At 36.0% G+C, this 23,040-nt stretch overlaps 1 protein-coding gene across 2 annotated transcripts in view; it reads right to left on the bottom strand.

The window, feature by feature from the left end:
- The window catches only part of LOC141543726 (calmodulin), a 49,401-nt gene extending 42,097 nt beyond the window's left edge, over positions 1-7,304 (bottom strand). The window contains exon 1 of one of the 2 annotated variants that reach the window (XM_074269420.1): positions 7,166-7,304. The gene's annotated coding sequence lies outside the window, so the exon portion shown is untranslated. The remainder of the gene's footprint in view (positions 1-7,165) is intronic. The other variant, XM_074269421.1, reaches the window with a different exon arrangement.
- Positions 7,305-23,040: the final 15,736 nt, after the last annotated feature.

Genomic DNA, 23,040 nt, shown 5'->3' with positions numbered 1-23,040 from the left:
GATGTGAAGAAAATTACATCTTTATTTCAATACAATTGTTTTTCTTTGTAATTCTATGAATTTTATTTTCTGCATTAAAAAACATTCTGAGAAGGGGTTCATAAGGTTGAGCAGATTGTCAAGGGAGTACATTACACGCAAAAAACAGTTAAGGACTCCTGTTGTAGCCAGATGAACATGTGAGGCTAAAGCTCAAAATAAAAAGGTAATGTATAAGGTTTGAGGATCAAGGGCAGAATCTTGGATTCATCCCCTGTTCCACCTACCTGCCCCATCATCATCATCATAATCTTCATCAATTAATTACCAAATACAGTTAATTATTTATCCAAAGTATTTCTTGCTTCCATCCCTTTCTTTTCATTCCAAAAGATTAATGACATAGAAACAACCCAGTATTAATGACTCAGAAGAAAATAGCAAAAGAGACAAGAAAAGAATACTTTTAAAATGGAGAATCAAAAAGATAGATATGTCTCTGAAGTCAAGGAGAGTATATCCAAAAGGAAGGAGGTGTTCAGCAATATCAATTATTGCATAGAGATCAAGGATAATAAAGATTGAAAAACAAAGCTATGGTTTAATGATTAGGACTTTGGTGACCTTTGAGAAGCTAGTTTCAATAATTAAAAGCCTGCTTGTAAGGGAGTAAGGCAGATAATAAGGACTTGGAGCCTGTCATTATTGACTTTTTCCTTCTAAGATGTTTAGCAAGGAAAAGTATAAGAAAAACAGAGCTTAATGGAGGAAGGCTTTTTTTTTAAAATAAGAACTAAAGTGACCCCAGCACCTTTATAGTCAAATAGGAGGAAGCCAGTAGAAAGGGAGAGACTGAAGATAAATGAGAGGGGATAATATCTGGAAGAAGATTTTAGAGTAAGCAGAAGAAGGCATGATCAAGGTAGAAGTATTAATCTTTGAAAGGAATAAGGGCACCTTTGAGACAGAAGGAAGGGATAATACTATACATCAATACCATTAAATTATATACAGTAAACTTGGGTGAGTAAATAATAGAATTATTAACTTAGAGTTATTTTAGCTAAAAGACAATATGTTCTTATGAAAAAAACACAATATTTGAAGTTAAGAAACCTGGATTTGAATTTTAAATTTGTTTACTTCGTAACAAAGTGATTTAGGGAAAATGATTTCATCTCTCTGGAACTCAGTTTTCTCATTTCTACATGAGGGAGTTCCAGTTAGAGATCCCATAATTCTTTTGCAGACTAGTGTAGCCACATTCTCCTCAGTTTTCCTTCCAGTTTCTCATTTCTACAGTTCATCTTCCACACTGCTACCAAAATAGCCTTTGTAAAGCACGTGTCAGATCATGTTACTCCTCTCAAGGAGCTTTATTGAACCTTGAGGCTAAATTCTCTTCCCCCCCCTCCCTTTTTGCCTTTGGGTTAAAATGCAATCTTTTTTGCATGGCATTTAAAGTACTTAACTATATGGCTCTAGGCAACTTTTCTATAATTTTAAAATATTACCCTTTTCTATACATTCTGTATTCCATCTAAACTGACCTCTTTTCGGTTCACAAATTTGGTTTCTCCTATCTAAATTCCTTTGCACAGTCTGTCCCTTATTCCTGGAATGCACATCTTTACCCATTAAAAAGTGAAAATTTCCAAAACTTTAAACTAGTGATCTCGAATTTATTTTCTCTTTATGTATTTCCAAAGTTATTTTTTATTTGTTTGTTTTTAAAGTAACAAGGTCATCTGGATGATTCAGAATCTCTAAGTAATTCATATCATTCACATTTTCTTCAAGAGCTATTGAAAAGTGTCAGAAATCCCATGTTAGATTTGATTCCCTTTTTCTAAACAATAGTTCTGCAAAGATTATCAAACATAGCAAATGAACCCATTTATCCAAATTAATAGCAAACAGAAAACAGAGAAGTTATACTGATTAGAAAATTATATAAAATATGCAGAATGAATTAGTTTTCCTATAGGGAAAGATATACTTCAACTCAACAAAGAGAAAGCAAAAAAAGAGAGGGATGAAGGGAATGAGAGAGGGAAGAGTGAGAGTGAGAAAGAGACAGAAAAACACAGACAGGGGAGAGAAAGAGAGAGAGAGAGAGAAAGAGACAGACAGACAGACAGATATAGACAGAGAAAGAAAGAGAACCAATCCCTAATCTCACTCAAGAAGAAATTACCCAAAGTTTCTATTGAATTAAATTGAGGAAAAATGATAGAGGCAGCAAATCCTCCACTGGCTTCTTTTTTTTCTAGGTACCTCCTCTGAAGAGAATGTGGATCCACATTAAATCCCTTCTCCAAGTTGAAAGTCTTAAATTCAATCATCTTTCCTTTCCCAAACTCTCACCAGTCCCAACCTTTACATAGGTGTGGGTCATTGAATAATCATTCTGTAAGGAAACTCTTGTACAAATGAATTTGAACCCAGGATAAACAAGGAATGCTGCAAATTGACTCTACTGAAATTTGGCAGTGGTGGTTAAGACCCTTGCACCAAAGGGTACAACAAGGTAGGGAAAAGGGATTCTGTCTCTTCCCTTCTTTCATTATCCATGGCATCTGGTCACAGAGCAAGAGACATCCCTTCAAGTACATCAAAAGATGTAATTAAAGGAGCAGAGACACAAGGTCCAGACATTCTGGCACACAGAGAGATATTTATCCAAAAGAGGAAACAGCTTCAAAGAGTATGATCCCTGGTCATTAAGAGTCAGTCTATAGGGTTATTCCCCTGAGAATCCAGTATGAGGAATCTGCAAAGATCCTATAATACTGGAAATTGTAAATTTTCTTTGGGATCAGTGTACTCTATAGATATTCTTTACTATAACTATTCTCTAAATTTAAGGCTATTCTTCCCATTGACAAGGTATATATTCACAGCCCAAGTGTGTGGTGAGGGGACTATTTCAGAGCTACTCTTTTCATTATACCATTTGAATAAATATATTTAATGAGATCTAAATGAATCTATCACCTAATTGTTCATGGAAAGAATGTAAGTAAGTATTCATGGGCTATAGAACAGTAATGCTTACCTATAAAATTATACCTAGAACCTAATATAGCAGCTTCCCTCTGAGGACTGAGACAAGTTGGGGAACCATTCCACAAGAGATACTACATTTATACTACTGTGGAGCTGTGAATTGATCCAACTATTCTGGAAAGCAATTTAGTACAATGTGAACAGAATCATGTCCTTTGAGCCATTACACTAATGAGTTTAAATTCCAAAGAAGTAAGAGATAGGAAGAAAGGTGCCTTATGTCAAAATATTCATAGTAGCTCTTCCTGTGGTAGCAAAAAACAAGACAAAACATCCTCCAAACCAACACAAAATGACAACAAAAATAAGAACAATCAAGAAAACAAAAAACAAAGTGCATATGCATTGATTGGGGAATAGCTAAACAAATAGTCATGTGTACATGTGATAGATTATTGCATTGAAAAAATATGACAAATATATGGGCTTTAGAAAACTAAGGAAAAATCTATATTAACTGAGAAAATAAAGAAAACAGGAGTATCTTTCTTTTTCTCTTTCTCTGAAATACAGTGTTTATAATAATACATGAAAAAGCTTGAATTTAGCCTAAATCCAATGATTTAGGCCATGTGATCAAGATGAAATACTAAAACTCTCAAACTTCTCTGGAACTTTTCATAAAAGGAATTATATGAAAGAGATAAAACAATTAATCTCTTTCCATAATTTAAGATACCAAGACCCTAAGTAATAATTTAGTAACCTAACGGCAGAGAAGACTACAGTCACTCGGCACTCCCTCCCTCACTGCTCACCAGCTTTTCATAGTTGGTCTGTCCAGGCTGACTCACCAACTTCCAAAAGAACTCAGTTCTACTCTTCCCTCTCTTCTTGGTGTCATGGAAATCCAAAAGGCTATAACAGTTAAGCTGCTGAGAGAGCTTAGCTAGAGAACTGAAGAACAAAGGAACTTGGGACAGAACATGTATTTGGAGAGGATGGGGTTCCAATAATCTTAAGGGAGAGAACCCAGCATCTTTCTGGGGTTAATTCCATGCCCTCTCAAGTCACTTAGACTAAGATTAAGTTTAACCAATTGTGAATTTCTCAGCATTGGAAGAGACTTAAAGAGCTTAAAGGTCAAGCCCCCAGGGAAACCAAACAACAGGGAAAGAAATCTGATGGAAAACTATAATAGTAAATAATAATACCAAAGACTGAAATGACCAAAATCTCAGATAGAAGAAAATTCATTTTACATGAACCATTGAGCCAATGAGGGAGACAGTAACAAAGTTGATTATTGATTTCTAAATCAGGCAAAATAATCGGGATATCTATGAATAGATATTATAAAACAAAGCAAAATCAATACCTGATAAAGTAGAGAACCCTCCCATCATATGTGGTCATTGACTTTAATCTAAATTCAAGTTACCTTTTAAGAATTTTTTTTTCATATATTATTGTAGGTTGTTTCTGAATGGTTTAAAAATAAAAATAAAATTGTGAAAAAAGAATTTAAGGTCTACAAGGCACAAATAATTGACAAAGTAAAAAAAAAAAAAAAAAAAAAAAAAAATCTAAATCCATAGTAGCAAGTCTTACCAAAGAGACTAGAGAGAATAACTGACTGGGCATGCAAATACATGACAGTGAAAGATAATCCGCAAAAAGGGGAACAAAAAGTAGTAACATTTTTAAAAAAGCATGATCATCATAAAAGCAAAATATATTGATCTCAAAGACCTAATGTGTAGAGACAATTTAAAGATTATAAATCTCCCAGAAAAACACATCAATTAAAAAAAAAAATCCTGAAACTATAATGCAAAAAATAATTCAAGAAAACTATTCAAGAATTTTTTTAACACGAGAAATAAAAGATCCACAGATTTTCTCTAGGAAAAAAAATCCCTTTTCTACAAACTTCAAAACATTGAGTGGTTAAATTAAACAATTCCACTGACAAACAACAAGCTGCATGAGACTAGGAGAAAGACCAGAAATAAGAGAAAGGAAATTTGAAAAATACAAGACCATGTTGCAAACACTAGAAACCATAGAAGGAAATAGCATAATGTGTTTCACTGAGCAATGGAGGACAGGATGCAGCACAGAATGATATACCCTGCAAATCTGAGCCTAACCATTAAGGAAAAAAATATAGAACTTCCAGGTTATATGACCAACAAGATAAAGAACTAGGCTTTTTTTTTTCTGACCTCTCAAATCTTTCCAATATAGAGATAATGTGCCAAAAATAAAGTAGCATCAGGTGTTTCCCTAGTCTAGGATACCAAGAACTCAAAAGAAGGTTAAAAAAAAAAATCCATAATATAGTATCTACCTTGAGCTCTCTCAGCACCTCTTCACTGCCCAACATGCACTAGCAAAGCTATATTAGCTGACCCAACTCATGGCCCAGATACAAAAATTCATCCTTACACCATAACCCTACCTCTCACTTTCCCCATGGAGATTCAAGCTCCATATTAAAGAAATTTGCCAACATCTTGGTAGCCAGTGTTGCAGCAGTATTCTATGATGCAGAATATCTCTGCAGAAAATCAGAACAGAGAGAAAGGACCACCACACACGCTGGATTTGAAATAGAGCTTTGCTGAACTTCATCTGTCCTCCCTTTGATTGCTTCAAAATTCAAATGCCCAATGGCAGAAATCATCTTGAGCTACAATAGCATCAATAAGACATGGCCTGAAATGCTAGGCTAGAGAACTGAAGAACAGAAAAAACTGGATAGGACACCATGGGGAGAGTGTATGGACAGCTAAAGGAACTATGTAGCATTAAAACTAAGCCTTAGTAAAAGTACAGCATTGAGTCAGGATCAATTCTTTTCTCCTAAAAGTTAGTTGGAGCAGAGACCTATGTTGGCCAAACATGATTTACTCAGTGTGAGAGAAGACTGACACATTTTGAGATCCAGTCCCCAGAGAAACCACCATTAGAGAGGAGGGAGTTACAAAGTGAACAATAGGGGAAAATAATGGAAAAAAGACTAAAATTGCCAAAGATCTCAAGAGGAAGAAAACTCAAGCAAATAAATCAACAGAGAAAACATTAATAGCAAAAGGAAATATGGTTTCTAAATGAAATAATAGGCCAGGTATGTGAATAAACACTGCAAATCAAAGAAAAGTTACTCAATATTTGATAAAACAGAGAGCCCTATGGAATTTGAGGAGAATATATACAACATACTGTTTCTGGGTGGTTTAAAAAAGAAATGAGAATTATGAGAATAGAAACAATGACCTACATGGTAAAAATAATGAGGAGAATAGAGAATTTTGTATCTCTGATGGCAAGAGTTAACAAAGAAACAAGAAAGGATAATTGATTAGGAATACAAATACATAGAAGTGAAGAATAGAATAGAAACAAAAAGTAATAACATTAAAAGAAAACAAACTCTCTATTCAAACAAAACATATTGATCTCAAAGACAACTCAATTATTATAGTTCCTCCAGAGGAACAAAAGAAAAGAATATCTAGATACTGTCATACAAGAAATAATAGCAAAAAAACTGTCCAAAACTTTGAACACAGAAAAATGAAATAATTAGTATTATAACTATAACTGGCAAAATAAGGTATGCATAATCACTTCCAGAATAATAAAGAAACAAACCCAAGGTTACAAATTCCACACATAATGGTTAAATTTACAGTTCAGTTCATAAACAATAAATTCTGCAAGCAATTAGGAGAAAGACCTTCTAATACAAAGGAATAGAAATTTAAATAATGTGACTATTCTGCACTTACTGGAAAATATAAGAGGAAAAGGGATAATGTGTTTTAAAGAGAAATAGGGTGCAGCCAAATATGAGCTTAACCATATATGAAAAAAAGAGGTATATAAAGAAGTATGTGAAATAGAGGTATTTGATATCATTAGAAAGAAAACCAAACTGAATAAATTATTTGTTTGTTGAATACCCCAAATAACAGAAATGAAAGAAGGATTAATGAATGCAACAGACAAGAACAGCAACAGGCATGGAGGGACAGAGAAGAGACAAGAGAAGTACTTTTATACTAAAGGTAAAAGTTAGATGGAGATAGTGGAGGAGAGACAGGCTTGGATCATTGTAGACATAACCTTGTAACACTTTGTGTAAAGACAGAGTTAGCATCCTGAATACCTTAGAATCAGTCAGAGTCAGGATAAGCAAAAGTCCTTGGTCTTTATGGGTAGAAGTGAAGGGAATGGATGTAGGATCTCCACGACCTTCCTTCTCCTCCTCTACCACCAAAGTGACTCTAGCTTGTCTTACTCCACCCACTAATCCCACTTACAATTCTCTGTATACACCAAAAGATCTAGCACAGAATAGTGGGAAGGGCCATTTTCCAAGCATAAACTAATAGAGTATTGTCCAATAAGTAATTAGCCTTAAGTGTTCATTTGTCTAAGTTCATCAACTCAGAGTTTTAGCCCTTTACATTTCCTGCTTTCTTTTATTTTAGAACACAGGTGGTCACGCCATCCCTGACTTTTTAAGGAGTTGAGAACCCCAAAAAGGAGGTGATCACACCCTTCCCTGACTTCTCAGGAAGGGAGATGAAAAGCACCAAAGGGAAGTGGGGAATCAAGCAGATATTGCTAGTGGGTTTCTGGGCTGCAGGGTCTTACTAGAAACAGGTATGCACAAACCCATCAGTATTATACAAGGACATAGCAATAAAGTACAGGCTATTAGTGATGACTATCCCCACAGCCAGTGCAGGCTTAATGTGGTGTAACAAACATGAATTGTACATGCAAGTAGTGATATAACAAACAATATAAATCAACACGGTTTTGTAAAAGATTTCCAGAAGTCCTAGAAGAAGGGTATGTAAACATCAGTCACACATACGCCTTCTTCAGCAACCAAGAGATAGTCCAAAACCAATCAATTGTCCATTGCTTCATCTGTCAGGGAATCCAATGATCCAAGTCTTGCAACAGTCTTTTTATGTGTTAGGAAATCCAATGATTCCAGCAGATTTTGAAGTCCTGCAACAGTCTTATCTTGTCTTAGAAAATCCAATGATTCCTGAGGGTTTTCAAGTCCTACAACAATCTTTTCATGTCTCAGGGATTTCAATGATTCCTGAGGGTTTTGAAGTCTAACAATTTTTGATGTCCATGAGTCAAACACCATAACTGCCAGGCTCTTTCAGTAGTGGGTGCAATCAGTGATGGAACCACATAATGTTTCTTGGGTCTTCTCCTTCGTTTCAAGGGTCTGCTCCATCTCTCTCCAATGCACAAGGTGAATATGGCTTGTTAGCACCCATCTGATTCCTTCTTCATTTGTGGAGATACAAGCAAACCCTCTCCCCCAAGCAATTAACCTAACTGGTCCCTTCCATTCACCGCTTTCTGCGTCTCTCTACATCACCTGGTGATTATCTAAAGATAGTGGAACTGCTCTCACTAGACACTGCCCTTCTGTTACGTTATAAAACCTGTCTGCCGGAGCCAGTGCATCTTTGTCAAAAATCAAGAAGTTAATAGTATAAAGAGCTAGATTTAGAAATTCTCTAGAGTTACCTGTGGCTCCCCTTTTCTTTTGTTTTTGGAGGAGCATCTTGTCTCTGTTTCTCCTCTCTACTATTGCCTGTCCTTGAGGATTAAAAGGTATGCCAATGATGTGCAAAATCTTATACTGTGCACAAAAGTGTGCAAAATGTTTAGAAGCATATGCAGATCCATGGTCTGTTTGCTTGTGGCACACCCAAAATTGCAAATGCTTGTATAAGGAATTCAGTGATCACTTGGGCTGTTTCTTTTGCTGCTGGTATTGCAAAAGTGAATCCTGAAAAGGTATCTACCACAACATGGATAAAAGATAGACGACCAAAAGATTTATAATGGGTCACATTCATTTGCCAAATTTCATTAAGTCTCAAAACAAGAGGGTTCTTCCCTGGAGGGAGTGTAGGAGCGTGGAAAGGAAGGCAAGCTATACAGGATTTTACTATGCTCCTAGCTTCCTCTCTTGTTATTCCAAATTGTAAATGTAAAGCTCGAGCATCCTAATGATATTTAAAATGAGATTCTTGGGCTTCTTGAAATAAAGGAGTATTGGCCAACATGGTTAGAAGGCTATCTGCCTTTGAATTACCATCAAAAATTAAGATATAAATCTTATCTGGATGCTTTCTCACTCGCTCTTAAAGTTGCTTAAAGAGCTGATATATATTAGAGGCTATAAATTTTATTTGGGCTGTGGCAATTCTTTGTACAATACCTCCTGAATAGGCCAAATCAGATATTATATTTACATCTCCTGGATAATAAGTAAGAGCTAGAATGATTGCGTACAATTCATTCTGCTGAGTGGACTGAAAAGGAGTTCTGACTATTCTCTTTATATTTAAGTCACGAGAATATACAGCACAAATGTTATGTTTGGATGCATCTGTAAAGATAGTTGGTCCTTTAAAAGGAACTTTAGAAACTTTTCTTCAAGAATCCATTGCCAATTTAATGGAGACCTGTGTGTAAAATTTGTAGCTGTGACCAATAAAATTTATCACTTTGGGATGGTTTCACAGCATACATTAATTTGTGCATTAGTATAAAAGGTGTATATCATATCAGGTCTTATCCCAGATAATTGTACTGCTTGCTTAATGGCCTTTAATAAAATTCTAGCCACAAGCACTAGGTAAGGAATAAGGCTTTGTTCTGATTGTGCTGGGAGATTCACCCACTCTACCACACTGTCTCCCTGATGAAGGACTGCTGTGGGTGCCTCTTGTGTAGCAAAAGGTTTTTGAGTGGCTTTTTCAACTACATTGGATAAAGCCAGTTCAACTTCTCTCAAAGCCTCTTGAGCTTCTTTTGTAAGCTGTTATGGTGAGTTTAAAGCACTGTCACCCCTTAAAATGTCATATAATGGTTGTAATTGATAGGTAGTCAAGCCTAACATTGGATGCATCCATGGGATATCTCCTATCAATTTCTGAAAGTCCTTTAAGATGTTTACCTTCTCTGTTCTTAAGGAGAGTTTTTAGTACTGTAAGCACCTTAGGGTATACTTCATATCCTAAATATTGAAAAGGAACATATCTTTAAATTTTTTTTGGAGCTATATGCAATTTGTAGTTCCTTAGTGTTTCCATGTAGACATGCTTCTAACATTTATTCCTCAGGTGCACATCCCAATTTATCATCCATGTAATGTAATAACATTACTTTTGGAAATGCTTTTCTTACTGGAATAAGAGCAGGAGCAACATACATTTGACACATAGTAAGGCTGTTTTTCCTTCCCTGTGGTAAAACTGTCTATTCATATCTTTTATAAGGCTCAGCTAAGTTAACGCTGGGCACTAAAAAGGCAAATTTTTTCATATCCTTATCTAGAGGGGTAGAATAGAAATAATCCTTAATGTCTATAACTCAAAGAGGCCATTCTCTAGGCAATTGAGTAGGAGATGGAAGTCCTGGCTGAAGAGTTCTCATAGTTCCCATCTGTTCATTTACTTTTCTTAAATCAGTCAACATCCTCCATTTTCCAGATTTCTTTATTTTTTTTTTTTTATGAATTTTTTTTTATTATATATATATATATATATATTTTATAATATTATCCCTTGTATTCATTTTTTCCAAATTACCCCCCCTCCCTCTATTCCCTCCCCCCGACGACAGGCAATCCCATACATTTTACATGTGTTACAATATAGTCTAGGTACAATACATGTGTGCGAATATCATTTTGTTGCACAATAAACATTAGAATCCGAAGGTACATGCAACCTGGGCAGACAGATATTAGTGCTAACAATTTTCATTCCCCTCCCAGTGTTTCTTCTCTGGGTGTAGCTACCTCTGTCCATCATTGATCAACTGGAAGTGAGTTGGATCTTCTTTATGTTGAAGATTTCCACTTCCATCAGAATACATCCTCATACAGTATTATTGTTGAAGTGTACAGTGATCTTCTGGTTCTGCTCATTTCACTCAGCATCAGTTGATTTAAGTCTCTCCAGGCCTCTCTATATTCCTCCTGCTGGTCATTTCTTACCGAGCAATAATATTCCATAACCTTCATATACCACAATTTACCCAACCATTCTCCAACTGATGGACATCCATTCATCTTCCAGTTTCTAGCTACAACAAAAAGAGCTGCCACAAACATTTTGGCACATATATGTCTCTTTCCGCTCTTTAGTATTTCTTTGGGATATAATCCCAGTAGTAGCGCTGCTGGGTCAAAGGGTATGCACAGTTTGATAACTTTTTGGGCATAATTCCAGATTGCTCTCCAGAATGGCTGGATTCTTTCACAACTCCACCAGCAATGTATTAGTGTCCCAATTTCCCCACATCCCCTCCAACATTTGTCATTATTTGTTCCTGTCATCTTAGCCAATCTGACAGGTGTGTAGTGGTATCTCAGAGTGGTCTTAATTTGCATTTCTCTGATCAGTAGTGATTTGGAACACTCTTTCATGTGAGTGGATATAGTTTCAATTTCTTCCTCTGAGAATTGTCTGTTCATATCCTTTGACCATTTATCAATTGGAGAATGGTTCGGTTTCTTATAAATTATGGTCAGTTCTCTATATATTTTGGAAATGAGACCTTTGTCAGAACCTTTGTTTCTAAAAATATTTTCCCAATTTGTTACTTCCCTTCTAATCTTGTTTGCATTAGTATTATTTGTACAGAAACTTTTTAGTTTGATGTAATCAAAATCTTCTATTTTGTGATCAATAATGATCTCTAGTTCTCCTCTGGTCATAAATTCCTTCCTCCTCCACAAGTCTGAGAGGTAGATTATCCTCTGTTCCTCTAATCTATTTATTATCTCCCTCTTTATGCCTAAATCATGGACCCATTTTGATCTTATCTTGGTATATGGTGTTAAGTGTGGATCCATATCTAATTTCTGCCATACTAATTTCCAGTTTTCCCAACAGTTTTTTCCGAATAATGAATTTTTATCCCTAATGTTGGAATCTTTGGGTTTGTCAAAGATTAGATTGCTATAGATGTACCCTTTTTTGTCCTTTGTATCTAATCTGTTCCACTGATCTACCGGTCTATTTCGTAGCCAATACCAAATGGTTTTGGTGACTGCTGCTATATAATATAGCTTTAGATCAGGTACACTTAGACCACCTTCCTCTGAGTTTTTTTTCATTAGTTCCCTTGCAATTCTTGACCTTTTATTCTTCCATATGAATTTTGTTGTTATTTTTTCTAGGTCATTAAAATAGTTTCTTGGGAGTCTGATTGGTATAGCACTAAATAAATAGATTAGTTTGGGGAGTATTGTCATCTTTATTATATTCGCTCGGCCTATCCAAGAGCACTGAATGTCTTTCCAATTATTTAAATCTGATTTTATTTTTGTGGCAAGTGTTTTGTAATTTTTCTCATATAATTCCTGACTTTTCTTTGGTAGATGGATTCCCAAATATTTTATACTCTCAACATTTGTTTGGAATGGAATTTCTCTTTGTATCTCTTGCTGTTGCATTTTGTTAGTGATATATAAAAATGCCGAGGATTTATGTGGATTTATTTTGTATCCTGCCACTTTGCTGAAATTTTGAATTATTTCTAGTAGCTTTTTAGCAGAGTCTTTGGGGTTCTCTAAGTATACCATCATGTCATCCAGATTTCTTTCTTATAACAAATACTGGGGAATTCCAAGGACTTAGAGAAGGTTGTAAGTGTCCTTGGTCAAGTTGCTCCTGTACTATATCTAATAAGGCCTAAATTTTATCTTTGGCTAAGGGCCACTGTTCTATCCACACTGGTGTATTGGTTTTCCATTGAATAGGAGCAGGTGAAAGTGTTGGCAGGCCTTCAACAGCAGCCCTGCCTTAAAAAACGCAGTACTCATTGATAGGGCTAGTTGATTCCTCTAATGACTGTATGATCTGTACCTGTGTCTACCAATCCTTCTAATGGTATGCCATTTTTATGTAGATAGTGAACAAAGGACAATCAGCTGTAACTGTTACAGTCTAGAATATTCCTGGATTTTGTTGCTTGGAGTCAGAATCTGGGTGACTATCCCCCAATTGTTTATTAGGAGTCTGTATCAGTAAACCTGATGCTACGACTTCTCCTGGTTGGTAAGTCACACATTGTCTACCTGTATTAGTGACTGGGATATTATCTACATTCCCCAGTTTCCCACATCATTGTATGAATAAACTATGTTTTGTAAATACTCTCAGGAGGTAAAATGGTCAAGCCTACTGTGCTTGGAGACAAGGGATTCATAGGCTGGAGAGGAACAGATTTCACCTCTCTAGGGGGTATCTCAGTTGTCCCAACTACATACAATGCTGTTCTCCCCAATTGTAATCCCTTTTTCCCATCTGATTGGTCATGTCTGGGTACTGAACTTCTAGGCACTCTCTGGGTGTAACATCGGCTGCCATCATGACCCAACTGTTTTTTTCCTTGAGCTGGACCCAACATCCCATTTCCCTGAATCAGTCTACATTCTGATGCCCAATGGAAGCCTCTGTTGCATTTTGACATGGTGTATTGGGTCTTGTTCTCCCACCCTGTTTTCTCACTCTGTCTCTGTGCCAACATTGAGCTTTCAGTTGCCCTACTTTACCACACTGAAAGCACTGTCCAGTCTCTCTGGAAGTCCCTTGCCAAAAGGGACCCTGTTTTCCCATGTTTGGATCTTGGGAAGTCTGCATCATAGCCTGGCTATAAAAGGTATTTATGCCCACTGTGACACAGCGTCTTATGATCTCTCTAAAGCATCCTTGTGTAGTCCTAGTATAATTCTTCTACAAACCTCATTAGCATTTTCTTTAGCAAGTTGCCTTATCATAATTTTTGTTACTGCATTTTCACTATTAGTTCATATGACAGCTGTCTGCAAATGTCCCACAAAATCAGCAAAGGGTTCATTTAGCCCTTGTGTTGTTTTTGTGAAGGCCTCTCCCTTGTCATTTTTACCAGGGAAAAAAGCCCATGCTTTGATAGCAGCAGCAGCAATTTGCTTATATGCTGCTATGTGGTAATTAATCTGTATTGAAATGTCTGCATAAGAACCTACACTTGTTAGTTGGTCATTAGGTGATTGGAGTATTAATTCCACTTTGACTATTTTGTTGGGCTTGTATCCTGCAGAGCTCACTATATTCAGAAAGCCACAACAAGTTTTGTCCAGGTTTTAAGGATGTCCTTGCTATAGAGTTCCAGTCACTAGGGGTTAAGAGTTCCTAAGCCAAATTCTGTTATAGCATCTTAACATAAGATGATGTAGCCTCATAAAGAGTGCAAGCCTTTTTCATATCTTTGTGGATTTCTAGATCAAAAGGAGTGTATCTTCCACTTTCTTGACCTGAAAAGTTAAACTATTCAATCACAGGATACATTCCTACTTTCAAATGAGCTAAATCCTGCCCTTCTTCTGTGGCTTTAAGTAGTGTCTTTTGCAATCTAGTCATGGGGGGGGTGATTGCTGGAGAGGAGGTGCCGGTGATATCACTGCCCCTCCCACTACTCCTCCTCCCACCATCCCAGAAGATGGAATTGATGGGAGTGTGTCAAGAACCATTTCCGGTTTAGACAGGGTTGAAGCTGCCTTGTGAAATCGAGAATCACCATGCCCTTCACCATGCCCTTCATCCTCACTTAACTCCTCATGCCCTCTGGTGATATTGCCATTAATCTGTCCTCTGTCTTCCTCTTTTTCCTCACACTTTCTCATCTGGCTGTTCTTAAAACTTTTCTTTTTTCTATAACTTGCAGGATTTTTTAAGGCCAATTGTATTATGTTGTATATATAGAATGTTTCCTTGAAAATTGAATCATGACCTTTATCATTGTAGTAGTTACATAGTTGATCTCCTACTAGTTTCCAATTATCTGGCCCTATTTCTTCTTCCTTTAAGAAGCAAGGGAACATGTGTTCTAATGTACCCAAGAGTCTAGCGATCTGCTCCCAAGTTATAATTAAGCCTTGTCCCTTGATCAACTTAAGTTTGCTTTCTATAGTTACCTGTCAGGGCAGAGGTGGGGGCAGGGCTGGGGATGGGGAAGAATCTTTTCCAAATATATGCCCCATTTCAGCTAGAAAAGTTTACTAGCTTAGCCCTTAGCAAAGTAAGTTCACTGTTTGTCTATTAAAACACTCACCCTATTTCCTGGTCACTGGGGACTTCTTCAGTGAAATTAGTGTCCTTGGCCCACACGTTGGGCACCAAATGTGAAGACCGAGTTAGCACCCTGGATACCTTAGAATCAACCGGAGTCAGGATAAGCAAAAGTCCATGGTCTTTATTCTTGGTCTTTAAGGGTAGAAGTGAAGGGAATGAACACAGGATCTCCACGGCCTTCCTTCTCCTCCTCTACCACCAAAGTGATTCTGACTTGTCTTACTCCAACCCCTAATCCCTCTTACAATTCTCTGTATACACCAAAAGATAGAGCCAGCACAGAATAGGGGGAAGGGCCATTTTCCAAACATAAGTTAATAGAGTATTGTCCAATCAGTAATTAGCCTTAAATGCTCAGTTGTCTGACCCCAGTGTATCGACTCAGAGTTTCAGCCCTTTACAACTTTGCCTACAAGCAAATTAATATTTTTATTTTTGTGGGACTACATTACAAAATGGGAGAATAAATGGAAAGGAGAGAGGAAGATAGAAAAGAATATGTGATATACCCAGGCCAACTTGAGGATTAACAATAAAGAAAAGTGATATATTCTCTCAGGAATAGAAGAGCTAACATTAGAGTTAATGAAGAGGAAAGGAGTTTGTTTGAAAAGGAGCAAAAAAAGGATGGAGGCCTTGCTTTGATGGTGGGAGAGGATTTTACTGATAAATTTTCTATAAATGAAAATAGATGATCTGTGAAGAACATAGGGACTTTGTACTAGGTGTTGTCTGAGGGATGTGGTACATGAAAAGACCACTCATCGTACCTCAGAGGTATGTATTTTGGGGCAGGAATTTGGAGCTCTTGGAGCCAAATAGTACCTGGAAAAGTCGGAAGGTGTAGACTCAGAGAGGAGATTTTAATACTATAATGTAAGAAATAATAAAACTTTCTGAAGATAGAAATTCCAATGGAATGAATTCAGTTTGTCTTGAGAAAAACAATCAAAGGCTGCAAATGCCAAGATACATACATAAATTTAACAATTTAATTATGCAAGCAATCAGGAAAAAAGAGCTTCAAATACAAAAGAAAAGAAATTTGAATAATTTAGGATTATTTTGTACTCACCAAAAAGCATAGGAAGGGATGGAATAATGTGTTCTGAGGAGCAATAGAGTCCATAATACAGTTCAGAGTTATCTAGTTTGCAAATCCAAGTTTAATATGAAAACAGATGGATATTTAATAATAAACAGCATTTGAAATGTTTTTAGAAGAAAAGCTAGAATTGAAGAGACTATTTGTTTCTTAAGCATCCCAACAACAAAACTATAGGAGGAGTTAATAAATGTAACAGGCAAGTACAGCAACAGCAACATAGTGATGGCAGAAAGAACAGTAAGAGAGTTTTTTTTGTTTTTTTTTTTTTTGGTTTGTTTTTTTTTTTTGGAGGTGAGGTTGTAAATAAAGGATGAGAAGCGATCAAGTGGTTGGAAAAGAGTGTGTAATGTGCCAAAACAAAATCAGGATCTAGAAATGAGGAGGAAATAACTTCTGGAGCCTCAGAAAGAGAATAGCTTTCAGGGGAATGAGTTAGGAAAGGGGTAGGATTGAATAGGAGGAGAAAGGAAGAAGACTTTACTTTGGTGGTGAGAAGGGGTTCCACTGATGAGTGTTCCTGTGGGTGAAGATAGATGGTCTATGAAGAGAAATGGGGACCAAACATTGGATTTGATTTTTGAGGATTTTTTATGACCTAATTAACATTTTTTGAGATTAGTTAATTTTTTCTACTTTTGTATTAAGTTCTTTTATTTTGCTTTTTATTTTCAAAAACATGCATGGTTTTCAGCATTCACCCTTGAAAAAATCTTGTGTTCCAAATTTTTTCTCTTTCTCTTCTCTTCACCTCGAACCTTAGACAACAAGTAACTCTTCTATACATATTTCCACAATTATCAAGCTGCACAAGAATAATTGGATCAAAAAGGGAAAAAAAAACCAAGTAAGCAAGCAATAACATAAAAGGTGAAAATACTATGTGGTAATCCACATTCAGTTCTCAAAGCCCTCTTTTTGGGTACAGATGACTCTTTCATCACAAATCCATTGGAATTAGCCTGAATCACCTCATTCATAACCTGAATTCATTCTGAATCACCTCACATTCATCAGAATTGATCATTGTATAATCTTGTTGCTAGGTACAATGTTTTCTTGTTTCTAATCACTTCACTAAGCATCAGTTCATGTAAGTCTCTTCAGGCCTTTCTGCAATCATCCTGCTGACTCTTTCTTATAGAATAATAATATTCCATAACATTCATATGCCATAATTTATTCAGCTTTACTCCAACTGATGGGCATCCACTCAGTTTCCAGTGAGAATTTTGTTTTTATTCATTTTATCCTATATCAGCATGGGGCAGATGGAATCCCTGGGGTAAACCTGGGAGAGAGGTGAACTTAGTAATTAGAGGATGTAGTGGGTAAAGAACTTTACATAGAACAATGTTCTCTCTGACACCTGCAATAATTTGCATTGTTCTGTAGTGAGGCACAATGGATCAGGGGAATTCATAGGGCAAGCTCTACAAAGCAATGGCCTCTATAAAACCTTGAGAGGATAGCCTAGAATAGTTTTCTTGGAAGCTTTGATTTCATGAGGAAAACAGAGAAAAGAAGAAAGCCTAAATAATTATAAGAGGTATGAATGAGAGAAAGAGGGTCTAGAGTAGGTAGGAAGAGGGGATGAATAATGAGAGAGTGAGAGAAATCCTTTTTTAAAAAGGGTTGTAAAGTGAAAAATTTTAAAATAACTAATCAACAGAACTAGTTGAAGGGGAGGAGAAGAAAGGGGAAAATCTATTTGAATAACTGAGAAGGAAAAAGAGAAAGGGAAAGAATTATATAATCAGATATAAGCAGTAGAGAAAAAAATTAATAAGCAAAGTCCCAAAGGGAAAGATATAAAAAATGACAAGAATGGATCAGGGATGAAGAACCATTACAAACCTTAAAAAAAGGATGAAGTAACATAATACTATGTTTATAAAGAAAAAGGGGAAAAGAATAAGTTAAAAGAATTAGAAACAGATGAAAGAAAATATGAACTCCTATAACTTTAAATGTGAATGGATTAAATAATGCAATAAAATGAAAAAGAGACAAAAACAAAAACATTACAAAAAGAAAAAAAAACAAAGACAAAAACAAAAAAATCATTAAAAAAAGAAAAAAAAAACAAAGACAACTGAGAGGAGGAAGTTATTACTATGCATCAAATGAATCTATAAATAGCAGGAGATGCAATCATTCAATCTGACAGGACATTAAAGAAATGTCTATGACATTATAATAGTTAACTTGTTTATCCCTTTTTATTTTATTTTGTTTATCCCTTTTTATTTTATTTTATTTATAATGATTGATATTGAGGAGAAACACACAAAATGAGAGCTCAAGATAAAGAATATCTGAAACCTTAGTCCCTTAGGGTTATCTCTAGAACCATAAAGGGAACAATTATCAGTCACCTTTTGGGGACCCCACCTGTCAGTGCAAGTTGGAGTTAGGAGAATGAACTCAGTATTACAAATCTATTTTCTCTTTATTTCCAGGTGCAATGACAGTATCACTTTTATTTCTATAATTTTCATATACATGTTCTTGATCATGTTTGCTTCTCTGATCCCTAAATACAAGAGTATATCTTCTCAATAAATAATTTTAATTCCCTCCCTCCTTTTTACTTATACTAATCCTTTATACTTCTAGAGCCATATTCCAGTCATGGGCCTCATCACAGCAAGTGCCAGCGATATTCATGAAAACAAATGTTCTTTCTTGTATCAAGATCTTTAGTTTACTTTGTTTTTTACCTGTACTTGGTAAACTCGCCATGCATAAACCTCCAGGTTTATAATCAGATTATCAGAAGATTAGAACTGGAAACAAACTGAAATATTTTAAGAATAATCTCTACATTCCTGTCTGATGAGAAAAACCTAGATTCAGGAAAATTTCAACTTCCCTCAAGGTTTCATAAGTAACAAATAACAGAACTGAGATTTGACCCTAGGGTCTTTATCTGCACAACCCTTCATCTGCCATTTCCCACTTTACTCTTGCTCAGTTTCCTACCTTATGATGAAGGGAAAGTTAGCAAAACAAGCTAAAAACAGAAGAATAAAGCTGTTTATATAACATATATTGGATTGCTTGTCATCTAGGAGAGGGGGCGAGAGGAAGAAGGGGAAATTTTGGAACACAAGGCTATGCAAAGGTCAATGCTGAAAAATTATCCATCCATATGTTTTGAAAATAGAAAATTTAAATTAAAAAAAAGAATAAAGTTGCTTTCTGTACATAGCAACAAATCTTTTGGGGGATTCACTACATGTTAGCAACATGTAGTCTAGTTTCTATTTTCCAAGAAGTACTCTGGGATATCTGATTATGTTATTGAAAGCAAAGAAGCTTTTGGCGTATCTTGACATGCATGATGATCATTGTGAAATGGGCATTTGATGAGGAAATCAAACCTTTGGATATATACCTTGGAGCACTATTTCATTTAAGTGATGGAGGTCAAGGACATAGTTTGAACCACAAATTTATCTCACTAGATTAATAATACTTGGGTAGGAAGATGAATATAATTATAGCTTGATGATCCTTCTCCAGAGACAGCAAAGCATCCAGCTTCATAGTTCCAGATTCCTGCTCTTCTGGCAGGGATCAAGGTCTCCTTTGGAGAAGGTTGGATTAAGGAGCCTAGAAATATCAAATTATGCCCATTTATGCACACACACACACACACACACATCCTCTAAATCTGGGGACAAAAAAGATTCTGATAAATTCCTTCATCTTGCCAATGTGTCCTTACAAGTTCACTGAGAAGCCTGCAGGTGTGTCATAAACTATAAAAGGTTGAGAAATACTTTTCACAATTATGCTAAATAGCCCTGGCACCACTGTGGGCACTAAATAAATACGAAACTACAACAACAACTCTGACTAGTAGGGGAAAATCCTCGTACCACACTCTAAGAACATGTACATCTACCCAACATTCATTTTTAAAAATGTCTATCTGTGATTTCATTGGTTTAAGGAGCTCATGGGGAAGAAACTTTCTCTAACAATGTAGACTGGCACCTCCTCTGCAATTCATAGCTTTAAAGAATTATGTAGGAGGTGCCGAGAGGTAAAGCAACTTTTCCCTAGGTGGGTCATACATCTATGTCTACCCTATATATTTTCCTGACTCTCCATTCACTGAGGTCAACTCTTCATCCGCTACAGAACGCTGCCTTTCTAGGTAAATCTCCTTAAACAAGAGCTCTCCTGGAAAAGGGCCCACACTGTCTCCTACCTATAGTGATGTGTCATACTAGTCTATCACCCTTGCACAACTCAGGAAAAATCATAAGCACACCCCTCGTGAACAATGAATTGGGTAGAGATCTGCTACCCATCTTGAGAAACCAGTGCTAATTTATTCTGAGCTACTGTGAAAAAGATGATTTCCAAACTGGGACTGGCATATTTCAGGATCCTAAAAATATCCCATCAGGGACTGCTTGAAGTCTTAATCATTCTTCAAAAACTGCCTTCTGCATGGCACCTTCCCTGCCCTGCCCTTGTCTCATGTTTTTATTTTCTATCACAGGATCTCATGTAACACTTTCTATTTGTCTTCCACAGTCATCTCCTTTTATTTTGCCTTATAGTTATTTATGAATGTGTTATACCTGATCTTCTCTCCCCCTACTCTTATACACCTACCCATTTTCACACCAAAACTATAGGAGAATGGAAGTCATTTTATCCTTGTCTTACTATGAGATGGTAGAGATAGCTACTCCTGGTGTCATATGTTGCTAGAATGGAAGCGCTGAGTAAGTGTGATACTTTGTATGTTTACTAGAGTCTGATTCATTCTTTTCTTAGCTCTGCCTCTTACTATGGAACTTCCATGTGCAAAGTCTTATTAACTAGTGACAGCTCTCTTTTAACTCAGTTTTAGAGAGTTGTTGAGGCACTGAAAGGCTAAGTTGCCATGGGTCACATAATTAGCAAGTGTCTGAGACCTGATTTGAACTCAGGAAGAGGGAGTTTTCCTGTCTCTAGGCCTGGCACTTTAATCACTGCTCCATCTATCTGCCTTTTTATTAAGTACCTCCCATGTACTTAATTTTCTGGGGATATAATATTCCTGTCTGTTATTTTCAATTCCATTAATAAACTAGCCTTGGTCCTGCTATTAATGACCTGTGTGACCATGAACAAGCTATTTTAACCTCTAGACTTCAATTTCTGTATCCTTAAAAAGACTAAACTAGACTTGATGATTCTTTAGGATTCTAAAACTCTGAATCTGATTTGAATAAACTAATAATAAATGGTTTGTCTGATGCATCTACAAAATTTCATTTATTGAGTATTCCAGAGAGAGGAGAAAATTCCAAGTTGTATACGTGAAGTTATCACTCAGGTATTTCAGGAACCATCTCAACAATGAAAGGAGAGGCTTTCATATGGGTGTGTGAAGTTGTTTCATGAAAACAAACAATGAGATCCTCCTTTGCCCAACACACTGGTTTGAGACGGGTTTGTCTAGTTTCTCAGATGGATTCTACCCACAGAAAGCATTTGTTAGTATTGAGTATCGAAGCACAAAGCTCAAATTGATAGGAAGGAAGATTATATTCTTCAGCCATTAGGTCTCCAGTTGTCTAAATATTGCATAGGACAGTTAGTCATCTTCAACTGTCACCTCCAATTTCTAATACATTTAAATGTAACAATGCTATTCCACAGAGCAGGCAAAAAAAAAAAAAAATATATATATATATATATATATATATACACACATATGGATATATGTATATATTTGTCTTTCACTGAGCAGAAAACAGTAGACAAAGAAGTAGCCTACTATATTTATAAACCTTTTACTCCATTGTAACATCTTGGAAGCTCGTCTTAGGGATTATCTGGCCAGGCACCCAATGTTTGCAATAGGCTCTATTTATCTTTTAAAGTTTTATGGGTCACTTTAGTTTTCATATTAGTCATTTGTAGAGTACTTTGTAAATCTTAAAGAACTATGTAAATTATTAAAGCTGTGGATAAAAGTTACAAAGGAGGCAGATTTAGGTTTAATATAAAAGTAAACTCCCCAATTAGAGGTGTCAAAATGTGAGGTGCCTCAGAAGTTTATTGGTTTCCTCTTAATGGAGGTCTTCAAAGTCTAAATGAACAGTTATTGGAATTTTTATTCAATTTTGTGTTAAACTAAACTAGAGGCTTCTGAGGTTCTTTTCAATGCAGAGATTCTGTGATGATTCTGATTAGAGAGTGGGGAAGTGCGGTTTAAGGCATTTGCCTTATTTGTAGGGTTTTTAAATTGGCATCTTTTGGTCCATAAGTCACAGGCATTTTAATCAAGGAAATTTATAATAAAGAAAAAGAGTTAAGCAAAATCAGCTGTTACAGAGATCACAACTGATTGTGTGCATTGCTGTACACAGTTCTACATTGTGGAGTTGTAGACTGTCCATCTTTCTAGAAAGACAATGGGGCAAAGTGAATAGAATTCTAGATTTTGGTTCAAATTCTACTTCAGGTTTTTAACTAGCTTCTGACCTTGAGAATATTACTACCCTCTTCCCTTTCTGTCTAATGTAGATTTTTATTCTTCATGGGTTTATGTGCTTATTTGGTCCTTTAGTTTTTCTATTTCTGATGTAATTAAACTTCTATAGAACCTGTTTTAGGTTCCTTCTTCCAAACAACTTTTATTTTATTGCCATATAGCTCATACCCCCAATCCTCTTCTTTCTTCTTTTAAATTAACTTATAATGATATTTTTTCACTATAATTATTCTAAATATTCCTTCTACTCCTCCACT

Source organism: Sminthopsis crassicaudata, chromosome 5 (genome assembly GCF_048593235.1).
Source record: "Sminthopsis crassicaudata isolate SCR6 chromosome 5, ASM4859323v1, whole genome shotgun sequence".
In the NCBI taxonomy this organism is placed as follows: Eukaryota; Metazoa; Chordata; class Mammalia; order Dasyuromorphia; family Dasyuridae; genus Sminthopsis; species Sminthopsis crassicaudata.
The sequence above is the reverse complement of the archived record's forward strand: the minus strand, read 5'-3'. Positions and strand labels throughout refer to the sequence as shown.